At 33.1% G+C, this 9,692-nt stretch overlaps 1 long non-coding RNA gene across 1 annotated transcript; it reads right to left on the reverse strand.

The window, feature by feature from the left end:
* Positions 1-219: 219 nt before the first annotated feature.
* LOC148828489 (uncharacterized) lies at positions 220-3,204 on the reverse strand. Its single transcript, XR_016091646.1, has 2 exons — positions 2,997-3,204; positions 220-2,458 (listed from the first exon to the last, which is right to left on the reverse strand). It is a non-coding gene; the product is annotated as an uncharacterized LOC148828489 (long non-coding RNA).
* Between the last annotated feature and the right edge of the window lie 6,488 nt (positions 3,205-9,692).

A 9,692-nucleotide genomic window follows, 5' to 3' on the forward strand; every position in this document is an offset into this window, starting at 1 on the left:
AAAAAATATATATTTAATAAATCGTATGTGTTTTAAAACTCTTTTTAAGGTTAAAGATTTTAGAGCTGTTGCATACATTACTACATAAATGCAGCACAAAACCATGGATGACGTTTTTCAACAGCATTATCAATGTACACTACATTTGTCATTATTTGTGTTGAATGTTAATAGCTCTCTGTCCACGCAGATCAAAGACAAAGAACTGTTGCCAAAATATTTGGGAATAGAGTTTTAATTCAGCTCAGTTTCACATAAATAACATTAGTTCATATATTATATATTTTATATAATATAGATTATTTTTCCTAGATTTACATTATTGTTAGATTACTATTCACATAACTATCATATATAAACAGAAGCATTTGAATACAGCACGCAAAAAATGTAGGAAAAGTGCACATTGTACAATATCTGTGATGGAAGCAAATCAACTTTGTAGAACATTTTTGTAAAGTCTTTGGAAATAAATTACTCACATTTATTGCTCATTTATAAACTGCCAAATTTATAGACAACTGCTAAAATTGAAGACAATAATTTCAACAACATTTTTAAATAGCTTGAAAGCTCAATTGTCCTATTAGTTGTATTAGACTTCTTGCAATGCAGATCAATGGTACTGTACCTTCTGCTTTATAAATGCTTTTTGTCTTGTGATTATGTTATGTGGCTTCATCAGGAGAAGTAGACTAAAAATGGATGTGTTATTTAATGTACAGAAAATTTTGTACAATTTTGTAGAATTTTGTTCTAGACAAAGTCTTAACTTTGTCTGATCCTAGGAAGAAAATCAATTTCATTCTTAAGTCTGAAACTTATATCTGAATATGAATTTTCTAATTCTTACATTTTCGCAAATGCCTGTGTTTATTGGATAATTTTGATCTCTTTGAACAGTTTTAATATAAACTGAGAATAAAGTATACATTACTAAAAATATAGATACATCTGACTGCAAGATATTTAGTATCTTTTATGTTCTAAAATACCATAATAATAGTCAAATTCAGCAGGAAAACAAACACACCTGAAGAAGGCTACACAGCCAAAACATTGTATCTCTTTTCTTTTCCTTTTGTGCATGGGATAAACCTTTACCTGTTCCTTTACAGTCCACACATGCTAATGCAATGACCTAATTGAACATCTTAATCTTAATAGGTTTCCATCTTTCATGCTTCCTTCTAATGGGGAAAATTTCAGTGTAAAGATCCAAAAACAAGGTTCTAGATTGGTTGGTAGAAAAGAAAACTTCTTCAGCTTGCAGGGATTGTGATCCTGTATGTTGTTCTTTATGATTTCATGATTTCCTGATTTCACTTAGATCTGGAAACAGCAGTCATGAATGGAAAAAAGTAAAAGATATCTTTGTTGCACATCTCAAGAACGTGAAATATCTGATAGGTTTCCAATGAGTGGATAGTTGTGCAAAACCAAATGGTAGTTTTTCCATTGAACATAACTCTTAGTGTGTATCATGTTTTATCACTACTGAAAAAGGAATCCAAGAATAACTATATACATGTGTTATAAAATTGTTAAAATCATGCAACGCAATCTAAACTAATTTCTTACAACAAACTTTTAAGAGTTTCTTAATTCTTCTGTCTGGGACCTATAACATTTGGCGTTTCATTTTTGTAGTCAAAGGATAAAATGTACCCACCTTTTAAATGTTAGAAACATCAAATTCTATCAATTTCTCTGTTAGATAAAGCATCTGTATTCTACTAAAATCTACTTACAAATACAACCCCTTCCCATTTTACACATGGAAAAAATAACCAAAATATGCATTATGAAAACAACTAAATTACAAAGAAGAAATCCACCTTAATATCCATAAATAATTGACCTGTTCCCATTGATTATATTATACAAGACTAGTAGTCATGTCATATAAGTCACATGCTGTGAAAGTGAACTTTATGCTACCAAAATGTTTTTTTATATATATTTATGATTAAATAGCATGTGTTTATGCAATGTTCCAGTGGTTTGAAAATAGCCAATGTCCCAGAAATTTTATATTAAATGTGTCTTTTAGCCTTAGTGACAAGCTTTCATTCCTGATACATAAGGTGATTCCTGAGATCTACAGATGCATTCCTGCTGCTCTGTACAGTCTACGAAGTCTGGTACTGGAAGGCCAGACAGTATCATTACAGATTTGTTCCAGATCATAAAAGTGGGCACCACTGGTAGAATGAAGGAGATGTCAAAGGTATGTAAATGCTGGGAATTCATAGCATCATAGAAAGACAAGATATTGTTGTCATAGTCCAAGAGTATGCCCAGTCTCCGTAGCTGTAGGCTTGCATCTACAAGCATCTCCTTGCTGTTGTGCCGAACAGTAAAGTTGTTATTGCAGCGTGCGAACACCCAAGAGGAGGAGTTCTTCCCATTCCACTCATTCTTTGGGGCTGATTTATAAGCCACACCAGCTGCATACCTTGATAAAACACAACAAAGGTAAAGCTAGGTAAACAGAGAAGATCTCATTTATGATAGCACTGTATCATAATTGTTTTATAAATATACTCCAAAGTATCACAAATTATGAACTTATTAACAAGAATCTTTACTTCTAAATTAGAAGGACCTGAATTATACTAAATTAAACATTGCACACAAAATAAGTCAGTGGTGACTTCCACAGTTTATAACCAGGGTGATGACTTTAAGGTGTATCACAAACAAAAATCATAAGATTGTTAGTAGTTCATTAAAGGTAAGCAATTACATGTGCATATCAGTGTACCATAACTCTTAGTAAAAAATCTAATTCTAATTTTGGGGGCAAGTTAACCTTTTTAGTTGTTAGCTTATTTGTTAGGGCTCAGTGCTCTGAGCGTATTACAGAAGTAATATCACTCCTTTGAAATCTAGCTTTGGAGGACAGGTCCTTTTAGAGCAAAGCTACAGTGTTACATGTGTAAATACTTAAAATGAATCTATCCCTTTTCCATGCAAGACAACTATGACCTTACAATGTACAGGTTCCCAGTAGGACCTCCCAGTAATGACAGCCACTGTCAATGAAGACATTTCCAGCTGCTCCATAGGATCCAGTGCTGCTGAACCGCTCTGGTGTGTGACTCTTCTTCAGTGAGCTTTCATCTTTTTCCATTGTCAAGCAGTCATTTGACAGGCGTAATTTCTTGTGGGCTGTTTTGGGATCCAACTTGAAAGGCTGACCTAGAATCATTCAAACAAAGCATAATAAATTGTCTTCCTAATCAACCAAATTTCCCGTAGCATGACTGAATATATAAAAAAAGAAAATCTCTTTTTAAAAATCCAGAAGGGAAAGAATTCAGAGAATTAAGAAACAAGTCACTGATCTCTTACTTTCTGATAATTTTGTAAAGTCTGTTGAGGGTTTGAAGGTAAGGGGGACATCATCTTGGGTTAATAAAAGCTAGCGAATTGTCTTTCAAAGATCTTTCCCCTAATTTCACTGAAGGTGGGAGCAACCCCATCACCATATATCCACCTCCTTTTCTACCCAAGAGAAAAGGTATTGCTTATAGAATCAGTTATATAAAAGATGAAATAATATTTAGTACCTTGAGTTCATAATCTGATTAAATTATATGTATTATATTGTTATATATTTATTATATTATACACATTTGTTTTGTACGCTGAATTACTTTGTACAACAGACTAAGAAGAAAAGGTACTTCTGAGCTGAAGATGGCACAGCTACAATAGAAGCTGAAAGTATTCTACTTACATCTCTGGACTTGACAAAAAAACCACACACTTAAATCTCCCACCCTAGTTTAATGTGTTACAATACATTGGCTCCCTTCATTAATCATGGTTCTTAGAGTGCATGTTACTTAAGAAGGCTATAAAATAGTCTGGAAAAGTATGGCTGGAAGCCAATTACATTAATATGGTTTCTCTTTGTATGGGGCTTTGAACTGCTTATCACTCAGAGCTCAGGAATTTTCAAACACTCAAGCTCTTTTAAGGCTTTCTAAGATTCCTTTAGAGACCATGCCACTAGCTAAATTGTGTTTAGCTAGCTTTTATTAACCCAACATGCTAAATTTTATAATGTGACACACTATGATAAGCACAGAATATATTACGCTTTATTAAACTTTTTCATCATCAGGGTCAAAAAGTAATGTAAATTTGAAAACTCTACCACATATGGTATTCAGTACTGAATACAACTATTTCCTCACAATTTATTTTTTTAGTAAAAAGAATAAAAACAATGGTTCTATTTACAGTGTGTTTCTCAAGTTACATTATTTTAGAATACAGTAGTGAAATAAGAAAGAAGGTATACACAGAAAAGTATAACGGAGAGCCTTTCTTAAATGTTTTGTCATTAAGCCTTCCATTTTGAGCTAAGTATTTTTTTAAAGAAACTCCTCAAGTATTACAAACATAGAAAATTTAATCTGGTTAAAATAAACTTTTAACAGAAACTTACTTTCACTGTAAATCCAATGAGTTGTAAAGAACTATTTGTTGAAAAAGTCATAATGTCTTCAATAAAATGATAGCAGTTAACAAAATACCTTGAGTACCAATAAAGAACAATTAACTTGACATACATAGAATTATTGAGTCAATAAACAGCATTCATGATTGTTGTATCAATAAAGTTATATTCAGAAGGTTGAGTAATGTTATAACTAAGGTGTTATTACATTTCTTTCAGTGCGTCTTAGAAATGTATATATTGAACTACAGATGCAGCCATTCAAAGTGCGCGGCACAGACATGTACCGTGGGTAATTGGCTATGTCATCGCGCGTCATACCGCGGTACGTGATTGGTTGACCGACAGGGGCACTCGTGGTGCGTTGGTCAGTCGTAGAAAGATTTAAATGTCTTTACTGTGCCCGTTTTAGTATTGAATATTTATATAGAATTTTACCATTGAAGGGAAATCTTAGTAGCTGAGCATAAAAAGAATAGGAGCATAATGCGTGTGAAGGCCATAAACGATATTAATTTTGGAACATAAACATACAGTATTACAGTATATGGCTGGTCTCGGTACTTTAAAGAAAAAATACACACCAGTTTTCCATTTCTCCCTAAACATTTTAAGCGTCGAAGTCTTTAACTAACATGTGAAATAACGTGTATAAAAAGTGGTAGTTTTAAGCTTTTCTGCGAATACGCTCAATACCGGAGTCAACAAGCATACTTTTAGAATTTGATAAATAGGGAATATAATATGGAATTGCTTATCTAAAGAAATGAATAACGATATAATTATATTCATGTACTGCAACACAAGAATAGTATATGCTGTACAATGTCTGTTGATACTGTATGTGTAGGGCTGTTTCACCCCTCCATATGTGACTGTGCAAGTAGCCTGGTGGTCTAGGTGCTGGACTTGAAAATGATAAGTTGGGTGTTCAAAACCAGCTGGTGCCATAACTTTTCCTTTAACAAACATTTCTTTGAAAAAATAGAATAGCAAAATTATGGACAATTAATTGACTTTTTATATTTCTAAATATCACAACATGTTCGAATCAAAGTCATTTTTTAATAACAATGAATAGTCACCTTCTTTCCTTCTGACAACGGTTCCTGCTTCCGCTTCCTGTTTCTTTAGATCTCCCTTCAGATTTAAAAAGTTATTAATAATATCTTTGGTGTCGCATCTTCCCAGTGTAGTTGATCTTTTGCTGCCTGGGTAAACTATCACAAAGCTTTAGAGAACTTATCATTTCTATTATCAACAAATTGTAAATATGACGTTTACATTGGCATTATTAATTTTTCACTTGAGTGTATGGAGGATTGTCAGCTGTCACTGAGAGCAGACCCCCCCTCTTAGGCTGCGCAAATGATCTTTTAGATTTTTATAGAGAAATGGGGGCTGTACAGTATGCATTACAATATAAACATTAACTGTCAAACTTTAAATCAACAATTGATTTAAAAGACGATCTGTCAAAGCGCAATGAAACCTATTACTTGATTCTTATGGATGCCCGGTTCCACCAAGGAATAAAAAAAAAACATGGAATCGCATATCTAAAGGAATAAGAGTATAACTATGTTCATGCACAAACAGTAGCATATTACATTATTAATTTGGGTGTCTCCTCTTGCCAGAAAGCTCTAAATTGCATTTTGAGTGCGGTTTTTGACTTTTTTTAAATTACAACCCATAAATAAAGCTGATACTGTTTAGACTTTTAATTATTTTAAACTGTATTACAGCAGCACAATGCACAATGCAACATAAATCGCTACCTTTGTCTTCTGCGTAATAATGTTCACCTCTCTGTCCAGCAAATTAACAATAGTAATAATAATTAACTTTATTGTATATAGCGCCTTTAAAGGTGGCTCCTCAAAGCGCTTTACAGGATAAAAACAATAACAACAATACTGTTAGGCTGGGCAAACGATTTTTTATTTTTTTTTAAAAGAAATCAAAAATGAGATATAATGATGTGTTCCGGCTTAGACATTGCACGACTTTAAAACCTATAAAAACAGATTTCGAGAGTTAATAACCACTTTTTATGTGCGAAAAGCGGGTGATCTTTTGCAGCTGACATTTCACTGTTTTAAACGAATAAGAAATTAGATTGCTCATAAATCTAATCACTTATTCTACATAAACACAGGGTAATTGCTCTCTGAAAATGCTCTTTTTATTGTTCGTTTTGGAGACCTTGATTGAAACTGATTTGAGATGTCAGAACGGATTTATTTTCTGTGTATTTCTGTGTGCGTATTTCCTACATTGTTTTGTTTGTCGAGATTTTAACTTTATATTTAGGCTCAGGATTTCAACTATAAATCGTACACTAATTACTAGCAGTAAATAGTGATGTTTTGCTCCCTCTTACCACAAAAATATATATGTATTATAGCTGGGATGAAGTTTTTTTCATACGTGTCTCTACCTACTGCGACTCAGACACGGAACAGTTAAAGATGGAGACAAGTCAGGCACCCAGAGGTGGGGGGGGGCGTCTTTCCGCCTCCATAACTAAAATGCCAAATAGGAGTGGCTTAAGCGACATACACAGTCGTGTAACTGACAGTTTGAGGTAGCCTATCGTGTAAATTTCGCTTTGTTGTTGATAGGTTAAGCTTTCTAAACCCAGCCCCAAATCATGCGAATGTTTTTTCGCCCTGTTTCATTGGTTAAACGCAATGATCACAAGCACCACCATGGTAACTGGGATGTGTAGTTTTTAATTCAGTTTGAATTATAACTGTACATACTGTCTTCGTATTTGGCCAGGGCTTTAAAGAGAGGGCGCTCCAAAATTTTTCGGTGCTGTCGTCTGCACTTTAAAGGTATCCCCGTCGCGAAAGAATTTGACCTCGGAACGTTTACCCAGCGCAATATAGATTTCATTGCACTTTGACAGATTGTCTTTAAATCAGTTGTTGTCAGAATATCCCCAACTCCAAACAAGAACAAACTTGCAACGATTTTATTAACTGGCAAGAACCGTTGTCAGAAGGAAAGAAGGTGACTATTCATTATTATTAAAAAATGACTTAGATTCGAACATGTTGTGATATTTAGAAATATAAAAAGTCAATTAATTATTCATAATATTGCTATTTTATTTTATTTTTTTAATTTCTTTAGATACGTGATTCAATATTATATTCCTTATTAATCAAATTCTAAAAGTTTGCTTGTTTGCTCTGGTATCAAGCGTATTCACAGAAAAGCTTAAAACTACCACTTTTTATACACACGTTATTTCACATGTTAGTTAAAGACTTTGATGCTCTAAATGTTTAGGGAGAAATGGAATACTTGTGTGTATTTTTTCTTTAAAGTACCAAGACCAGCCATATACAGTTTACATACTGTAATACTGTATGTTTATGTTCCAAAATTAATATCGTTTATGGTCTTCACATGCATTATGCTCCTATTCTTTTTATGCTCAGCTACTAAGATTTCCCTTCAGTGGTAAAATTCCATATAAATATTTAATACTTAAACGGGCACAGTAAAGACATTAAATATACATATACATACTGTATACAGTACAGTTTTGCATACAGTAATATGTTTATGTTCCTAAATCAATATCTTTTATGAGCATGTGAAAGACATGGTGAATCATAGATTCTCAAAAATTACTGTACTTTGCATGATTGGAAACAAATGCGTGATTGGACCAACGAAATGCTGTGGTGTTACTTTAACAAAGACGGTCAATGAAAAAAAGAATGTGGACCAGGGCAATACTTTGAGTTTACAGCTTGTCCAAGGTTATTCATTATAAATACTATTAGTAATATCTTCGGTAAAGACTTTGATGGCGACAGCTCAAACATGAGAGGTTGAGCTTTATTAGCTCCACCTTGCAGAAATTCCGGATACTATTATTTTACTTGCGGTAACATGCGGTACTATACAAGAATATACGGTAACTTGCGTTACACCGCGAGAAGCGCACCACAAAATAATGCGGTATCGCCCGTTTGTTTTGAATGGCTGCATCTATACATAAATATCAGAATATGTTATACTTCCTTTACCTTGATGTCTTTTTTCGTGTTTAATCTGCCACATTTCAATGTTATATGAAGAGAAACCTACCACAGATTTTGTGACAGAAATAAGAAGATAAGAAGTAGAACAAATACAGACTTGTGTTTCAAAGTGATTTGTAACATTAAAGGGTAAGATGGAAAATCCTGGAATCTGAATGGTTTAAAGACTAAATACAATACAAAACTTTGAAATTTCTATCATCAGTGAAATGCTAATGTTTTTTTTTTAATGCAGCCATTTCAGGTATTAGTTTTATTAAATTAATAATTAAGAAGCAAGCTAATATATTTTAAAATTAGCAAATCTAGATAGTTAAAGCATTCTAATACATAGCACTATGTTGTGTTTCAGTCTTAGAGGTGTTTCAGCCCTTCCCACATGACAAATAACACTATCTGACAGTGAGTCCTATGAACTGACGGATTGTTATAAAATGAAATGCATTGCAATTTTCTAATAAGGTTAAATTCACAAATTTTTGAACACATAAAAGGAACAAGTAAAGGTGTATTCCATGCTGAAAAGAGAAGAAAAGAAACATGTTTCAGCTGTGGAGCCTTCTTCAGGTGTCAAGAACCTTCACACCTGAAGAAGGCTCCACAGCCGAAATATTGTGTTTCATTTCTTCTTTATTTATTTTAAGACTCCTTTTTTAACAAATAAAATAGTACATATTATGTACACTATATTAAAATGTTTTATATTATTTTTATACATTCTATTTCACTATTGTTAAGGTCCTTGGTTGGAATGTTATTTTTTTTCTAATTGCTTCCTTCTCTTTTTCCAGGTGTTACCAATTAATTAATTAAGTAGATGAAGTGGGGGCATTTTAAAGGAGAAGACAAGACTGCAAACAGGGGGTCTGACAGAGCGGATATGGTGAATGGAGAGATAGTTGAGCGGTGTGTAGTTTTTAGGATCGGGAAAGATGTTGTATGTTTCATTTTGTTTTTGTTTTGGTTTGTGGTTCCCTGGATTTGTGATGATAATAAAATTGATTTGTTTTTCCAGGGGAATCTGATCTCTCAGGTGTTCTTTTTATGTTGTGGCTTTTGGTCAAACCCTAGACATATTTGTAAGGTCATAACAATATGTATTCAATGTTAAATGATAATAATTATAAAATAAAAACATGAATGAGCAAAAG

Source organism: Atractosteus spatula, chromosome 9 (assembly GCF_055471065.1).
Source record: "Atractosteus spatula isolate fAtrSpa1 chromosome 9, fAtrSpa1.hap1, whole genome shotgun sequence".
NCBI lineage: Eukaryota > Metazoa > Chordata > Actinopteri > Semionotiformes > Lepisosteidae > Atractosteus > Atractosteus spatula.